The following is a 19,723-nucleotide window of genomic DNA, read 5'->3' as shown; positions in this document are numbered from 1 at the left end:
TAATCGGCCCTTACAGTCATCATGCATCAAAAATCTTTTTTTAAATGATTAAAAAAAAATTTAATTAATTATTCAATTGTTTCATTTACATTACATATTCTTTTTTTGCTCCCAACAACCACTATGTAGAGATACATTTTGGCTAAAGACATTTATAAAGATAATTTTCATGTATGGGAGAAAACAATTTTCTCTTCAGTCCGGACCTGTGATTAGTACATAAATTTAATTGGACCCTTACAATGTAATAAGTTTAAGGATTTCTACAGTAAAAATTCAGTTTATTATTTTAAAAAATTAATTGTTTCAATGGGTATCTCATTGAAAGTTAATTTATTTGGTCCTTTAAATTCTGTTCAGATTATCATATTTTCTTTGACAAAAAACTGTTGTATGCCCATATTTAGTCATGATGTGCCTATATATGGTCATGATGTGATGTCATCATTACCATATTTAGGCATGTCACATGTTTTTGCCAAATAAAATTTGATAGTCTGGACAGGCTTTATGTATTTGAGCTGTTAAAATTTTCATTGAAATATTTGAGGATTCTTCCCAGATTGTATCATAGACAAGATCTTTAAAATTTTGTATGAGGAAGAATTTGGGAAGTCAACCTTTTTTCAATTATGTGATAAATATCTTTATAATTTCTGTCACTTTGTAATAGTTTAAACCCAATGAAATCTCTTCCCATTGTGATATCCCTGAATTACTCCACATCTTAGATATAAATCTTAACCCTACGTTCTAACCTGTCAGACCACCAGGTTAAATCCTATGATCTTACTTTGGATCTTCTGTAAAATATGATCCGTTTAACCTAGTTATGTCCCCAGGTATATATTATATTAACTCATCACTTCACATGTGGGACTTTCAACTTGTAATTCCTAGTTGCAGGCTGACCTCTGCTGTAGCAAATTTTCAACACTAGGGAGGTGAATAATGAACACAGAAATACTCTAGGGACAGTGGCATGTCTGGTAGTCTTAAAATGGGGGCTGATGGGGGCACGAAGAAGGTGAAGTGGGGGAGTTCTATTACTAGGTGAGGGAATGCTATCTCGCAAAATAAGATGATTTGAGGTGATTTGTTTTTTCTTTTAGTGTGATTTTTTTTTTTGGGTGGCTTGGGAGGAGAAAGCTTTTTTTTTGTGGGAGGGGTGTGTACACCTGTGCATCCCCAGATATGCCACTGCTTTGGGAATCGAACCCAAGACTTCTAAAACTTAAAAATTTAGATCATAAAAAGTTAATTACTGTAGAATTGTCAAATCTTAACTCTATCATGATTTTATTAGTCCTTTTAAGTGTATATGCAGTATAGTTGATCTTATGCTCAACATAATCATAAACAATACATGTTATGCTAACAAAATCCATTGACATTAAATAATTAATATTAACAATATTTGTGAGGGTGGTCCATCCATCCATTTGGGCCCCTTAGTAAGTACAATTAAAAACAAAAGAATAAGAATTAAACTAGATCTTCAACAAAAAACATATTAATTGTATTAAAACAGAAAAATGAATAAAAGCATCAGAATATATATATAAATATAAATATGAGGTTTTTTATTTAAGGTACATACGTTCAATAACAAATTTGATAGTGTGGACAAAAGTTTATGCTAAATTTCATCAGTGCGACCTGCAAATACATGGTTAATTTGACAAAAATTAACCCAGTGTGAACACCTGTCTCTTATACACATAGATGTGTATAAGAGACAGGTATAGTGACACGCTAGTCATCCGTATCCCTCTACAATTTGTTAGCATTTAGATGTGTCTGCATAAATCCCTTCATATCCGTACCACTCACTATCATAATTCATCTTTTCAACCTATAGCTGAATATTTAATAATGTACTAGTGAAGCAATAAAGGAACATAAGTATATTTGAATATAGTACATGAATACCTGAACTTTATATTATATTTATTATTTAGTATGATACTACAGTAAAATAAGAATATGGTTATTAAATTTTATTGATTTTTGTTTTCGTATTTTAGTATGTTCTTGATGAATTTCTTTTTTGTTTGTAAGTGTGACAATAAAAAATTTTAATATCATTTTGTTTTTCAAAAGGATCAACATTTTGAGTCCATCGTGGACTTACAAGGTCAATTGAAATTGTTTTGATTTTGGTGTTATTCCAATACAATACATATGGTGCTTATATTATATTTGTTATATAGTATGCTGCTAAATGACATTATGGTTATTACATTTTATTGATTTTGGTTTTCATATTGTGATATATTCTTGATGAATTTCTTTTTTGCTTGTAAATGTGACAATAAAAAAATTAATACAATTTTTATTGATTTTGGTTTTCATATTGTGATATATTCTTGATGAATTTCTTTTTTGCTTGTAAATGTGACAATAAAAAAATTAATACAATTTTTTTTTTACAAAAGGATCAAAATTTTGATATTATGTAGTATGATACTAAATAACATTATGGTTATTAAATTTTATTGATTTTGGTTTTCATATTGTAGTATATTCTTGATTTAATTTTGTTCTGTTTTTTCTGTTCATATTGTCAAATTTTATGTGACAAATGAATGTGATATGCCCATATATGGACATGATGATGTCATATTACACCTATATATGGGCATATCACAGTTTTTGTAACATAAAATTTGATAGTGTGGACAAAAGTTTATGCTAAATTTCGTCAGTGCGACCTGCAAATACACGGTTAATTAACAAAAATTAACCTAGTGTGAACACATCTTTAATTTGTTCGAAAACGTGAATATGCTTTAAGTAATTTACGTCCTATCAAGATACTATTTGATAAAAACATGTGACATGCCTAAATATGGTCATGATGACATCACATCATGACCATATATAGGCACATCATGACTATATATGGGCATATAACAGTTATTGACAAAGAAAATTTGATAGTCCAGATAGGGCCTTACACAATTGCAATGAACATTCCTATGTACTCCAATACTATTTCAGTGATTCTTAAGGCATGCACAGTATTGCATAGTTGGCATCTAAAGGCTGATTAATGAGACCTTTTTTTAGAACAGTCCCGCCAGAGTTTTTTGCCAGTGATGAAGGCATATAATTATGCATTGGTGAATTCCTATGAAGTATGTCTGTGATATAGATAGTTCATTAATGATAATTTGGAAATAATTATGCCCATGTGGTCATTTCTAGGCCTCCTTAAGTGAATTTTTATTAATAAGTATGGAGGATAACAATGTCATGTCATATACTTGAGGGTGTTGTTTTATGTAGGTAATATAATTAGCACCATTTCCTAATTGAAAAAATAATAATGAGCTTTTTTATGAGCTTTCACTGCCCGCGCCCCCCCCCCCCTTATTTATTGTTTTATTCAGTTTTTTTTTTTTATTGTTTATTTTTGGATTATAATTTTATTTTGTTCCCTCTTTCTTCAATTTTTCCCATTCTTTTAGAAGGTAGAGCTTTTTAGCATTTTTTTTATACCATAAGGGTGACCCAGCGTATCCTAGAAGGTCGGCTGATATTCAGGGGCTGTCTTAATATATTAAATAACTTGATGCTTTATCAGCAAAGTTTCATTACTAAACTTATCGGGTGGAGATGTATTTTAGTCTAGAGAAAAAATCCTGGACTGCCTCAGGATTTGAACCCAGAACCCTAGGATTGGAAGGCAAGTGCCTTAACCACCACCACAAGCTCCACTCTAAATATGCATACACTCATATTTGATGGGAATAATTTTTCCTTTTTCAAATTTTTAATTGTAAGTTTAACTCACCTAAACATACAAATTAAACAATTCAAATATGGGATTGATTTTTTTCATTTTTATCTCATGACAGATAGTACATCTAGAATTGAGTCTACCAAGATACTTTCAGTTACTTGGGAGATGGTTCATAAATATATTTGTTTGGATATTTTCCTACGGTTACTATGTGGAACGATTACTCCATTGTTACTGATTTTGGTCTGGCCTATGATGTTTAATAGTGCATCAATAGAAGCTGTGAAATTGATTAATGTGCCCAATGATTCGTGAAGATGGGCACCAACACAAAAATCCAGATTGCTTAGAAATTTCATATTACCGTAGTTCCTTTGGTGTAAGCCCACATTCCCTTAAACATGAAACTAGACAATTTTTTGTGGGCTAAGCTTATAACCAAGAATCCTGTTTACAAAAAAAAATGTATTCCCTATAAAAAAATATATGTTTATCATCCTATCTAGGCTGGAAAAGTGATCCAAATGACTACAATTATTAACAGACGATGGGGAAAACCTAGTAAGCGTAAAATCAAACCATCTAAAATTGCACCACATCGTACAACCAAAACACCTGTCAGGTCGTGTACATAACCTACGGCATTTATAATACTTAATTCAATCATATCATAGATGTGTATAAGAGACAGTTATTGGGCCTTATAGTGGCCAATCATAAGGCAAATTTCCCATAATAAATGACCATTTCAAAGCTAATCTTTGTTGTTTTTTTTTTTCGAAAGTACACTGAGTTGATCATACCAATAATACCCTGGGCTTTTGCTTGAGACATGTTTGTACTTAAAATGAGATGTAAAGTAGGAGGTGGGCGTTTACTTGAGGTGGGCTTATTTTTGAGGGTCCCTAATGATCAGCTTCTGCTGGATGAATTACCCTCATTAAATATGGTTCAAATAAATAAATGAGGAACTTCAGTATATTCAGTTCAAATTCAAATAAATTTATTTCTCAAAGATAACGAAGTATTTACAACAGAATAATTACAGATTATTTCTGAGAAAAGGGAACCCCAATGTAAGCAAAGCTTTTAATGTGTGGTCAAACTAAAAAATATAAGTATAAAAGTGAAACAGAAAGTATATTTTTATGACATATAGGTATTAATAATATCAATCACTAACCAACTTAAATCTTTCACAGTACATGACGTTAATTTGAAACTTTTTTTTGTTTGTTATTTCTTGTGTTCACATTGTTATATTCAGCCATAAAATTTAACCCCGTAGTGGGATAAATAAGGCCCGCTTGTATCCTAGTAAAGTATTAAGCGTAAATCTTCTTTCCCTCAGATATGATTTGGGATGTTTATGTACCATGCAACTTGAGTAGAAATAAAGATAAAGTTTTCAAATTCAAATATTTTAATCATTTATTAGCTTTTTTAATAAAATCTGCCTCTTAAATTTGTTGAAAATATTATTGTTGTTATCTCTATCGTACTATCACTCCTGGCACTTACATAGTGCATTTCTTATTGTTATTATAGAGACATTCTCAACCAACAACAGTTCTTTGCAGAACTTATGTGGTGTATTACTTCGCCATGCAAACTTTCAGACAATATTTCTTATTGTTATTGTTGATATTTATGTTAATAGTGTACAATAAAGTTAATTGCAAGACCATCAAAATTTGTGATGTAAAATTGTGGGAGTTCCCCTTTGAGGTATGCTTGAAAGACCTGGGAATTTAGGAATGCATAGTATCGGTTATAGATTACTTCCCAGTTAAATTATCTAAATTCCAGCTCAGATATGTCACCAATTAGATAAATTAATTCCAAATAATTGTCTTTGGAAGTAAGTTAATTAAGTAATTAATCTGGCTATGATGTGGTTTGCTGTATCTTCTCTTTGTTCAGAATGCGTCTGATATAAGCATGTGTTTACTTTAGTTTACGTATTGATCACGTGTAGAGTGCATTAAGTGTGTTCACCTTGTAGTGTGACGTACAGACTAAAACAATGCAAGCATCGAGATGTTATAAGGAGGTTATTCACATTTGCAACAGTCGCAGAATTCGGAATGTACGTTCGGATAATTAGAATGTTAGGCCAATAGAGCAGCTTAGCTAAGTCTGTTAAAATGGTGGTAGCCACGGTGTGTTCACTGAACTGTAGACCGCTAATGATTTCCAAATTCCACTCTTGTGCAACACAACATTCTTACAACCAGAAAAATGATGTCTTATACTGCAATGGTTCTTAAACTAGGGGTTGCAAAAACCCAAACTTGGGTCGCCAAATAATTTAGAGGTTCGCAAGACTCTTGGACTTTTAAATTGAATCAAGATATAATTTGGTTGTAGCAAGGAGAGCACATTATAAAGTAATATTTAAACATATTACTTAACCAGAAAGTGGGTCGCGACAAAATTGTTTTAGGTCGTAGGCCATAAATTTAGAGAACAATTTCTGTTGTATCCCTTGGCAGTTTATTATTATAAGTATCAGAGTTGGAATGTTTAGTTTGTAAATGAACATAAAAATTATCGAGGAAATTATATATTTCTAGGTCAGTAGAAGAGCATATTTTAAAGTTATATAGGAAATATTAAGTTTATTTTGGTACACTAATATTTCCTTTTTACTGGATAACAAGTCTTCCCGTTAACACTTCCAATAGCCTATTAATATTGACCCCAAAACTACAGTGCAAATTTTTGTAATACTGTGTTTTCATTAGCAATTGTTTGTGATCATTTGTGTGTGTGTGTGTGTGTATTTTATGTTAAGGAAACCTGTGTTGTTGATGATGATAATTCTTGAACCTACCATGATTTGTGCATGTGCTTAAATTCTTCCTCACATTCTCAAGAACTACAAACTCTTGTAGAAAATAAAAAATTGCAAATAAAAATCTAAACATTGTTTAAAGTTTTTATTTATGATTTTCTATCTCTTTAAACAAGAGGCAATACATATTCCCGGTTGATATAATACAGCATTTGCATATTCTTCAATTGAACTACTGCTAGGCTGAACTGAACTGTGAAACTGTTGTTCGCTTTCCCATGCGTTGTTGGATAAGATCAGTGACAAGTGGTCGACTATCCTGACAACCAATTAGAAACAACAAAAAAGAGAGGCTTTCCCAAATTATTTTGATTGACAGGAAACATAAGTGGAACTCTCGTAGAAATGAGTCAACTAATTAGTTTAACAATTCGAGGTTCAGACAAATATGATTTCACACGTAGTTTGCCTGAGTCTTTACTCGGTTAACTTGAGATGTTGTTCATGACATGTTGGTTGGGGTGTGTCTGTTGTGGGAGAATAGCCTTCCGGAAGCTCAGGAGTTCTATCTACTTTATTCATCAACAATTGCATAATTCATAGTCATAAGGGGAAAAACACAGAAAATTAATAATTTTGGTTAAAAATAGTGGCTTCAATTTTGCTTTTAAATTCTCCAAATGTTTTTGCATTTAAGATTCAGATTCAAGATTCAAAATAACTTTATTGCAAACTTAAGGAAAATTTGAAATGTACAGAATAATTAATAGTAATAGTCAAATATATATGAAACCTTTAAAATACTCAAACACTCTTCTTAACAATAAAGTACAATAAAATAATAATAATAATAATAATGTAATAATAATAAATAATAATAATAATAATAATTTAAAGTGATAATATTAAGAAATGTTTAAAAAACTCCATAAACACACAACATAACATTAAATACAATAGAGAACAATACAATGGCATAATAAAGGATTTATTTGCGAGCATCATCAGGAAAGTAAGTAATACATTGATGAATGACAGTATTCTACTTTTTTGTTTTGTAATTATGTTTGTTTGCATCTGAAAATAAAAATTTGTAAAAGACATTGCAATTTCATGGTCTGACATGTAGGCCTATAAATTATACATCCTGTAAAAAATAATATATATATATATATATAATAGATCCAACAATTTCTTATTGACCATGCTATGATTGAAAATATGTTGTACAAACATTTTTTGTGATATTAAGAATTTTGATTGTTTGAGTTTCTACGAAATAATAAGGAGGAGAGTATATAGAAAAGCCGAAAGTATGCTGATTGCATCATCTGAAAAAATGACGTTATACGCTATGTCTGAACTCTCGAGACTAAAGGCCGCTAAAGTGTTACATGACAGCCCATGAACTCCAACCTACATGAATGAAGAAACTTAAAAAGAGAAATTGGATTATTTTGTTCACCTGTCATTTAAATTACTGTAGTATAACAATTTCTATACTGATATTTCACGTATCGTTATTTGCGAGGATACGTGTTGCTACTTCTGTTGTTGTTGTTGTCTTTTTGCCTCTTTTCAATCTTCGAGGAAAATGGTTGTGGCATTAACCACGAAAATTACTTGAAACTTGAACTTTGCAACAAGAAATGAAATGTAGAGTAATGGCATAAGTGAAAATATATTTGAATATAGCTAGGTATCCATACAATCTACATACTATCGCCAACAGCTTTCGGTGAGGCTGATTAGGCGGTCAAATTGGGATGGTGGGGGGGGGGGAGGTCTTCCCGATTGCATTGGGGAATTCTAAGAAGTACAACAATTTCATGGAAAACACTGTAGCGACAGAGTGTAGCAATTTTATGGAAACCAAACTTTATCTAGAATAATTGAATATTTACCAATTGGTTTTGAATGTCTTGTCAAATTTGTACGGCAGAAATTAAGTTTGGTATAACCTGGGACTTGGAGCTTTGCTCGCAGAGGTAGACGAACTCATTCAACAACTTTCATCATCCCACAGGTCACTTTGTGTCTCTGTAGGCTGACAGTAGGTGCTCTGTTGTCTGTCCGCAACCGCAGAGGCTGGGTGCACCAGTACAACAGAATAACCCCAAGGGTCTTGAGCGTTGTGTCGTCTTAGGCAGGTTCTTTGAGCCAGTTTATTTCAAATATATTATTTCTATGAAGGACTATAGCAGTTTACTTCACTAACATGCAAGTAACACAAGATGTAGTATCACTTTCGTTATTGTTTATAGATGTACTGTATTTATAAAGACTATATATATTCATTGTTGTTCTAGATAATAGTAAGTATTGTATTTACCACAATTCAAATTTCCTTATACTTACATTTATATCCATCAGCTGTGATTACAAACATATGATATAACTTTTCTTATTAAATAAACCTTTGCTTTTTATTTAATTTTGTGATCAATATTTTTAAACTTTCAGAACAGTTGCTGAGGTGATGCATTTGGTAAAGTTTAGCAAGGAACAAAAATATCTGCAAAGCTAATATAAGTGTGAACTTATCTGTAACTGTACAATCTCTTCTAGAAGGTGAGGTTCTACTATTCTTATATTTTTTTAAAAAACGTCAATCCTTTATGTTAATAACTTTTGTGTTAAAGTTATGAAGTAAACGTCTGTTGATTCATAGTTTTTTTTTTGTTCATTATATTATTGTGTGCGCTGAACCGTGGAGATCTCTAGGTCCCCGGTTCAATTTCCATCGCTGCCTCTCCTTGTGTTCAGCTAGAGGGCTGAAATACAAGTTACTAGCGCACAGTCTTTCGGATGAGATGTTTAAGCCGTTGGTCCCATGTGCGTTATGGCTCATATGCACGTTAAAGAACGCAGCACACTCTTCGGAAAAGAGTAGGGGATTGTCTCCCGGTGTACTGTCCAATCACCACCAGAAGGACCCCACTGGAAATAAGTCTTCTTCTAGACTTTCGTGGGCTATCCTTGGTGTTTACACCTCCAATCCAAATTACTAATAATTTAAATAACTTTTAAACCTGCAAGGTACTAGAAGATGCGAAAATTCAGAATGCAAAGTTAAATCCCTATTTCAATGAAAACTCAACAGTGCTTTTTAGGTTATAACTCAGCGAACTAATTTACAAGCATGGGATGTGTGTCCATATTTTCCCTCCCCCTCCACCTCCTTCCCCCTGCCCTACCACCAGCCTACGCAGTGAATTTACCTCAGGAGGAACAACTTGGGCTGGTTTAATTAAATTTAATAATTTCGTTTAGTGTTCACTGTGATCCATATGTGTTTGATCCAATGACCAGGGGTAATAATGTAAAGCGCTTAGAGGCTTTGTTAAGGCATTAAGCGCTATATAAGAACGACATATTATTATTATTATTATTTCTCCAAGCATATGCTGTTACTGTGGATCAAGAATATTATTAACATTTAGACTGACCTTTAACCACTACGTTAGTTCCAGTAATTTTGTAAATTATATTTATTGTAATTTGTAACATTACATTGTTTTAATTTATTATATATGTCATAGTTCTGTAAAACTGCAGAAACAATTTTTTAACTTGAACATGTCAGAAAAAATAAGGGAGAAGAACTACAGAGGTGAGGGAGGTACAAGAGAAGTAAATTAGAAAGTAAAAAAATGAAAATAATCAAATTAATACCCTACAAAGAATAAATGGAATGGACACTGATTGATGTTGAGTCATATTATATTTATTAGATGGATAGATATTGCAAATGACATACTTCAATCCAATTCACCTGTTTGTAGTTTACCTATGTTAGCAGGTGTTTCATTTTCTCTTGGTAGCAGAAGACAAAACTGTTTCATGAAAGTGCCTTTGTTTGAATCATTCATTCTTTATTTAGTAAAACATGTAAACAATTACAGTAAAAATGAAAGAACACAAAAGATAAGATCTTACAAATTGTACAAGCAATACATTTTACAATATTCTAAAGTAAAGACTGCAATAGTATTGATTGATTTAATTTCAGTTGTATTTGTCTCATAAATTATAACAAAAGAACAAAACCAATGAGACATGACTCCAAACAGTGAAAAAAAGAATCTCCTAACACTGAAAAAGCACTCATGAAAAAAACTGAAAAAAATAAATATTTAATATTTTATATTTTGTTAAAAATAATAATAGGATATTGTTGATGAATATTCTTTGTGTTAACCATAAGAAAAATATTCATTGCAAGATATTTTTTAAATGAGCTTAAATTGATTGATTTTTGATATAGTAATGGACAGTCTAGCTTTAACAAGATCAATTTCATCTTATGGAGTAATATATCACAATAATATAATTTAAACATTATTAATCAACTAAATGGGAAAACTAATGTCAAACTTTTCATTAAGAAGGGAAAAAATAATTAAAGCCTTCCAAATACATGACAGATCTCAATAATTAAATGCAGAGATCGATATTTTTTCCATTCCCCTATCCACTGATTTCGTTTTAGTAAAAATTAAATAATAAACATAATTACTAAAATTAAAATTAAAAATTCATGTGTGAACAATACACAAATATCTGAAATAAATAAATAAATTATTCAATCAATCTGTCATTTTTTTATTTTTTATTTATTCATAACAAATAAATAAAAAAATATTGTTTTTTACATGACATTTAAAAAGTAAATTGGCTTGGTGATGCCAATTAGAGTCTATTAATATGTAAAAAAAATACATATAGGCATAAATTTTTTTTTTTTTCCTCGACGAATTGTGGTCTTCCTCCCCAACAGGGGACCAAATATCTGCGACAGGGGACCCTGGCTCCCCCGGCCCTCCCCCCTGATAGCAACAGCTTCTGTTTGTAAATTATGTACCACTAAAAAATAGCAGAAAGCAAAATTTATTTTCGATTGATATCGTTTGTTATTAAGGTACTTGCTTTCAATCTCTATAGTCCTGTACATGAATTTTTTCTTAATCAATTCCACTCACAAAAACCAGTGGATAGCTATGGGTGCACAGGGTGCACACTTACTCCCCATCCCTCCCCACCTCCCTCCCTTCCAAAGAAAAGCTTGTGTCACGTGTCATCTTCCCCATTGAAAAAGCAAAATAAAATCACGCTCAAGTATTTTATAATCACCTCACCAGTGGTGTTGATCACCTTTTTTGTAAGCTAGTGCACCCTCACTTTATCTTAAAGGTCCTAATTTCATCTTTGCACCCCCATCAGCTATCCCCCCCTCCTCATTTCAAGCCTCCTAGTGTAGGCCATTGCCGAAAAGCTAGGCATAGTCCTGCCCTATTATCTTACTCTACAAGATATAACAATGTTAAATTTAGATTTTTGATAAAGTAGAACATTGTCCCATTTTCAACAGACATAAGAAAACAAACATTATGATAGATTGGTTATTCTGACTCAACTTTCTAAAGCTAGGCATACATTTGGAGATATTTCTGTTGAGACAGAATTTGACCAGACTTTGTCTAGTAAAGTAGTTGTCCTACATTCCACAGAAAGGAAAAAAGTCATGTACTATTCTATTTCTTTAATCATTTATCTTTGAGAAATATGATTTTATAATTAGACAAAAAAATGGTAGATGATTTGACTGGTAATTTTTATTAATTATAGATTGATTAATTGATTGATTGATTGATTAATCAATTGATTTTCAAGAATCAAGAATACTTTATTGTCATCAATCAAACATGTGAACATTGAAATCAAAAACTTGATCGCTATCTGTTTGCTTTTTAGATATATTTTGTGTAATTCAGAAATGATATTAACACAGATGTTTACATGTAATTCTAGTAATTCTTACTAGTAATTCAATATGCTAATTAATAATTCTGTTAGCTTCAATAATGATTTTCTGAATTTTACTTTTATCATATAATTATCCTTATTCTTGAATTCCATTGTTAGACATTCAGTGAATCTGACAGATTATTATAAATATTGAGATGGTAAACTTGGATTTAAAGTTAGTTTGACGATTTGTTTGTTAATTATTTATTGCAAGTTGTCTGCTTATTTAAAGCTAAAAACCTAACTTAAATACACAAAGAAACCAATATTGATATTTAAATATTGGTATTTAAATTTTTTTTTTACTTAAAGTCAATATTTACCTTGATCGGACTCTTTTTGCTCGTTACATAAATTTTATGTAATTTAAAAATGATGTTAACACAAATGTTACCTTAGGTTAATTATTTACATCGTAGTTTGATTTAAGTTATCGAGAAAGTAGGTTGCATACTGTAATTTACAAGGTTATCAATTATCGAGGTCTTGGTACTATTTACTTACATACTCCTATTGTTTGATTCAAGGTGTCTGACAATAGATTACATGAAACGTGCATCTGCTTTTTGATTGGTCAGTGAATATTATACAAAGAGATGATCATTAATTGTTACATTCAGACATTAGGAATGAGTTTTCATGTTAATTAGAGTGGCGTCAAAAAATTTGATACCATCTGCAGTCATTTGCTTTAACTGGTCATTTTGAGATTGAACTTGAGTGCGAAGTTAGTTCGGTTAATTTATTGGTTAATTAAGACTATTCGCATCATGTTTTATATATTGTGATTTATTAACTTGTGATATATTAATGAATAAATATGTGAGTCAATTGACGAGAGGTTAGGGCTGAGGCGGCACAACCTGCAGCCATAATATCGGCTTTGTTTCAATCAGCACACTTTACCTATATTTCTAGTGGTGGAATAAGTCTTCTCAGATAAGGACTATAAACTCTAGGTCCTGCAGTGTACACAATAGGCTTGTGTACAGTAAGATATTTGAGACAATTAGGGGGTACCCTGAAGTACTGGTCCAGACAGCCCCTGTGGTAAACAGACAAGAGCAATCTGCACAGATGGTCTGTCTCTTTTTCGAAGCCCTTTCAATGGGAAATTCTTGCACAGTGTTTGTTACAAATTTAAATATTGGAACGAAAAGTATTATGTTGTCGCTGTAATCTATTCTATAGACTTTGAATATGACATGTGCACTGGGGTGGAGGAATAAAATGAATGGCATAGCGGTTAAGGCAGGGGCACCATAACCATAATCAACAATACCTGCACAGGTTTTCAGCTGGCTTGGTCCTAGTTCTGGTGATGGAACAAGTCTTCTTGGATAAGGACTATAAACCATGGCCCAGCGTACACAAATGCTCATGTGCACTTCAAAGAACTTTTCCAAGACAGATAGGGGGGTTACCCTGGTGTACTGGTCCACTCGGCTCCTGTCATGGACAGATGGACAGATGAAGGTGCCCCTCAGGGGAGGAGAAAGTTATTGAAAAGTGCAGCATCTAGTCCACTCCGCCATGAGCAATAACTTTTAGAATGGCGCCATACAAATGGAACGGTTTGATTTAAAAAACAATTTTTTTTTTTATTCATTGGTGCCCTTTTAAGAAATCCACTCCTTATTTGTATATGTTCACAAGGATATTACAGCTCCATATAAATAGATCTAGGACTTAATGGTCCCACTGGTTTAGAAAACAAACAGCGGTTACTATCCATATTTAACCAACTGTGCTCTCATATGAGACTTAATAGGCACGCCAGCTTTCGTTTAATTTTACGAGACCAAGACTGCAGGAAAGCAGGTAACAATCAATTAGATGTTGAAATAAAAATCAATGAATTATCATTAATAGTGCATATATTACAAGGCATTGTTCTCAGTGATCGCAGTAGTGCAATTTATTAATCCCTATAAATCCCTTAATATCCTCAATACTAAGTATCTCTGATTTAGGGGGATTAGAGGGATTATATTCAGCGTCCTGATTTCCTTCCTCTAGTGGAAATAGGTTGCTAGTCTGTGTCCGCTATATTTTTATTTTCATTTCTTTCTTATTTAGCAGTGAGTTAGCTTAATAGGATTCAATAATAATAAGGACAATAATGATGATTAATGCATTTTTTAAAATAATTATAATCATTTTGATTCAATTGTCAAATGTATAAATACTTCAATTGAGAGAGTTATTTTCCTAAAACAGAGGCAGTGGAAGTAAAGAAAAAAATAAATTTACTTAATAGTAATAAAAATAAATATTAAAATAATAAAATTAATAATAAACAATAAAAATTATAAGTATTATTAATTGCATTGTATATATTTAAAAATATTATTCAAACGAATTGGGCAAACTGTACAAAGAAAATGAAGTTTTTTTTTATATCATTCTTCAAAGAGTTGAAATTATCTAGACCACAACCAAAACAAAAAATGACTTCAAAGGTACATATCATTATCATTATCAAAATTTTCAATGTTATGTTTTATTTGTTTTTAAGGCATAGGAAAGAGGTGGGGGCAGTTGTGGGAGTGAACTATTTGCAGCTAGTGGCTATGTAGGGTACTGTAGCCTTTCTGGGCTTGCTACAAACTTTAAAAAATAAAACAAATTTAAAGATAAAAAGATACATATTACATTTACTTATGTTTGATATTTTGGGTTTTTGTTTGGTAATAATTTTCACAAATTTTTCATGTAATTATTTTGAAATGCAGTACACCAATATTGAGACTATTGGCAGTATATACAAAAACATTAGCAGTATACATTTTGAGATATCTGTCAAAAAATACATAGCCACAGCTAACTTTCTATTATGTATTGAAATCAGTAAATTTTCACTTATGATATGGTCTTCATAGAAAATTCAGTTTCAGTTTCATATTGAAAAATAGTGTTTGAGTGTTTATACAGGCATTAAAACATCTACAAAAACTAAATCATCCCAGCTGATGATTTAGTTTCCATACACACATTAAACCGAGCTGGAAATGAGACAACATCGCAACTGTAGTAGATATTTCCTCTATGGTTTTTTAAACCCTGTGGTTTTTTTTAAATACAACACAGTAGCTGTTGCTGTTAATGTTTAGGCCTTCAGTTGAAAGTGTGAAAACAGAAGATAAGGTAGATTGATATCACATTTTTTTATATAATCTTCTATGATACATTGAAGGTAGGTGTTAATATCTTGCAAATAATAATATTAATTAGATAGTTTTGAACGTCAAGTTAAGCTTCATAAATATAATATGAATAAAATGTAGAATTGTTCAGGTTAATTATAAGTGTATAGGTCACCCTCCAATTAAAGACCATTTTTGAGACCAGGGTTGTTATGGTCTTTAGCAGCTTCGGTCTCTAATTAGAATAATAAAAATAAAAGACATTTATTAATGTGGGACCACCGAAAAGTAGTCTTTAATTGGAGGTGGTCTTAATTGGAGGTCGTCTTTAATTGGAGGGGTCGTTCATTAGGGGTTTGACCTGTATTACACTATTATTTCTAAGCAATGACAAGCATTGATATTGTAAACAAGGTTACCATTATTTTAGTTGTTAATGAAATTTATACACTTTCGATATTGCTCAAAAACTTGCGCAAGTCAGTCTTTTACATCATACGAAGGGCGCTAATATGCGCTTCAAATTATTAGTGTGTTTTACATCTGAGATGACGAATAGTCTGGGGTCATGCTAATTATCTATAATGCATGACACACAAAAGAGTATTAAATAATGTTTTGTAGAGATTTCCCCCTGTTGGACTGGTCTGGATCCCCAGTCATCCGATGCCAGGAAGTCGTTGGACCAAAAATAATATTTTGCCTATCCAAACAACGTTATTTTGATTACCAATCATAATATTGTGTGAGCCTACATTCCGGTACTCTGACTAGAGCTTGTTTTGAGCCCATGTTGTATCCCGTGTGCAAATTTCTAGAGCCACCTTACCCCTGCATTATGGAAAAAGTGGAGTTGACTCGTATCGCAATCTATAGATTGGAAGTCAATATAGCATTCCAAACTAAATTACTGTAGTACGCAGGTAGCGTATTTTTTCTGTAATCTTTACTTTTTTTTTAAATTAGCATACTTTATCACCCTTTAATAAAGATTAATGGTTGGAATTGGTATTTCCTCAACCATGCAGTTTACCTTCATGAATTATTGATAGCTTATAATGAAATTATTAAAGAATACTTAATAGAAATAATTAGAAATTAAATATTAATGAATAGTATAGACAGAAATATTGTATAGAAGCAGAAAAATTATCAACACATGTCATGAGGGGTATATAATAATGGAGATAGAGGAAATTTGGAATGTAGTACCTGAATTTGTGATTAGTACAACGATTTTCATTTTAACTCTCAAATCTGTGATACCTGTTTCAAACCTTCACTGTGCATTTTGCAATGCACTTTATTCACATTAGAAAGCCTTAATGTGCGCGATGACGTAATGTTCTTGCGTTGTCTGTGCAACATACATTTGGGCCAAATTGCATCTTAGAATCCAGGCGACAATGAGAATCTAACTTTCTCGCATGCGCAGATGACTTCTTAGTGTCGTCATAATTACACTCTAGGTCCTACCGTCGTTGTGCAATCAAAAGCCCCCTGTTGTTGCCCTTTATCTAGGAGTATAAAAACCTAAAACTTGAAAATGGAACCTGAAGTTATGTGAATTTCTTTACTACAGTATTTAATAAATGATGCGTACAATGGGTAAAAAAAAAAATTTTTTACACTTGGTTTACCAAATGTTTTTCATGATTTGATTATCCCATGCAATCCTGCAAGAAATATTAAGTACTATGTAATTATTCACCAAAGAGGTTTATGAATTACTCAAAATATCATTGAAAAGCACAGTGAGAGCCCTTGTAATTTACCTGTATTCAATGAATAGGTAAATGTACATACCTGGATAAAACCTCTCTTATTACTTTTCGCTCTTTGTTACTTCAGAAGTTCAGCTACGGTTAGCTTCCAATCTTGTTATTTCTCTTTTCTTTTTATTTGCATAGGAAACAACTATTTTTATTGTATCCCTTTGTCGTCATTGTGAACTTTCGCTGTCTTGGATTAAAATTTATGTTTCATATGTATTAAGGTACTGATCTGAATACCTTTGAGTTTAAGCTAATAAAAATCCAATAAAATTGATTATTTAAGAAAATTATTAGTTTTCAATTTAAAATCAGAACAAGAAAATGTTTCCTTACTAATTATTCAGACACATAAATAATATTATAATATTTCTATATTCTTTTCATGGGTGGTGCTGTGGGTGGGCCTGATGGCCCTGGGGTAAAAACCTGTGACACGTGGTAAGGGTGGGGTGAGTGATGAGTTAAAGTCTTTCGGAGGTGGGGGTGGGGGGTGTGAATAATTTAAACAATTTCTAAGCCAGAGACAGCTAGCTTAAGAGGACCATTTTTGCGTATCTAGTACAGGTACTGGTATGTCTACTGGTACAGGTATTTCTAATGCACCTTTTCCTTGTGGTTACGAAATACTGTACATGCCAGGTCTTTGTTCGGGGGAAAACTCAAGGCAGCATGTACTACAGCATTAGACACCCATTGGAATCACGAGTGCCACAACTATATTGTCTAAACAATATAGTCTTCACAAAACCTTAAATGGTGGGCCCATCTTTCAGGGAGGGATAGATCACGTGTAGGAAAAATTCCGACACTGCCAAAACTTTACACTCACTGGTAACATAGTCTGTTTTTAGTGGGAAACTTAAAAATAAAATGCATTATTAATAGCTTTCATTTAAAATAAGAAAATAATGTCTACTAATTAAAAGATAAATAAATAAAACCTGATGGTGAATGGTTTCAGGGTAAAATGTCACTAAATAAGTAAAACTAAAATTTGTTGGTATGTTTTTCACTTTTAAGTTGTAACTTATTTGATCCATTTTTTAAATGAGCAATCTATTATATCTTTCATATCCTTATATCCTTATTACATCTCTTGAATAGAAACTATTAATTTTTTTATCTGATATTTTCTCAGGCTACCTTGTGTTCCATTGAATGGGCAGCAGATACATGAATCACTAAACCAGTCAATAGGAAGAATAAACCTAACAGAACAAACTGTAAAAAATAGATAATTTCCATAGAAACTCTCTTGCAATGACCCTAACTATATACTAATATGAAGGTCATTTGGCGACAGTTATCAACGCTTTTGTAACGTTCAATGTTCTATCTTTGTTATTGATTGACATAAATATCTTGGTTTATTTATATCAGATCTACCAATTCTCACCATTAGTCTAGTCTCGCATAATCAGTGAGACTTGCACTTTAAAGGTCTTAAGTTCACATGCGAATGAGCCAAGAACCTAATTGTTTAAACTAACGTTATTTGTAAGTTGTTACCGATGTCTTAGTACTTTATCATACATTTGGCAAGAAGTAAATGTTATAAAAAAAAAATAAAAAAAATTCTTTGTTAATCTTAACATGATTTTTCAGTCTGATTGGTCAAAGCTCTATTGACACCGCACTAAACACATGTTTACATTTCATATATTTCGCAAAAAAATCTTTAAGAAACATACAAAGACAAAGATCAATACCCTTGTCGGTGGCAGGGATAAACAAAAAGTAACCTTATTGCTGTCATACAGTTTTTTCCTCCGACAAGGGTTAACAGTGACATTCAAAACATTAGATATAAAAATATGGTAAGACATTGTAAATGTGTCGTTCGATTCCTATGCACAATTGGATATTAACTCACAGTGTAATGTGCACTAATGTCACTGTCTTTCGAATGTTGAATTAATGTTCCTAACAGCCAATTAAAACTACCGGTAAGTAAGGGCACTCTGAGAATTTTTTTAAATTCTCGTTAAAATGTAACTGAAACTCTATTGGGAATCATTTAACTGACACATGTTTAGCGTACAATTCAAGGTTCAGGCAAGTTTCGCAAGGAGTCTCTGGCTACTGGAACTATTGCATGTGTTAGTTCTGTCAAATGCAGACATTTAAATGTGGTATATGTGATTGTCTGAATTGTATGCCTATGTATCATCCAGAAAAAAAGCAAATTTGTAACAGAATTGGTGTTTGTAAACGTGACTAACTAAAGTGGTGAAGAAAAGTTTTCCGGCCGTCTATGGGAAAAATACAAACAGGGAAGCATGTGTCCTAACCTTCTATGTAATCCAAACAGAATTCTCACGCCTGCCAGTTGCTTTAACTCGTCATTTCTGATATTACTGTATTCATAAATGTATTCACAAAATTATAATTTCAGTTACATTTTCCATGCTGCCCAATTGTGTGTAGTTTAACAAATTGTTTTAAAAGG

The 19,723-nt window shown here is 32.0% G+C and overlaps 1 protein-coding gene across 1 annotated transcript in view; it reads left to right on the top strand.

Annotated features, from left to right (window-relative positions):
• Window positions 1–19,723, top strand: part of LOC117109376 — a 73,732-nt gene that overhangs the window by 14,587 nt on the left and 39,422 nt on the right. The window contains exon 2 of the mRNA XM_033251686.1: window positions 9,009–9,116. The gene's annotated coding sequence lies outside the window, so the exon portion shown is untranslated. The remainder of the gene's footprint in view (window positions 1–9,008; window positions 9,117–19,723) is intronic.

The sequence above is a fragment of the Anneissia japonica genome, unplaced genomic scaffold (assembly GCF_011630105.1).
Source record: "Anneissia japonica isolate Jap-2015-1 unplaced genomic scaffold, ASM1163010v1 scaffold287719_len1884721_cov185, whole genome shotgun sequence".
NCBI classification, from domain to species: Eukaryota; Metazoa; Echinodermata; class Crinoidea; order Comatulida; family Comatulidae; genus Anneissia; species Anneissia japonica.
The sequence above is the reverse complement of the archived record's forward strand: the minus strand, read 5'-3'. Positions and strand labels throughout refer to the sequence as shown.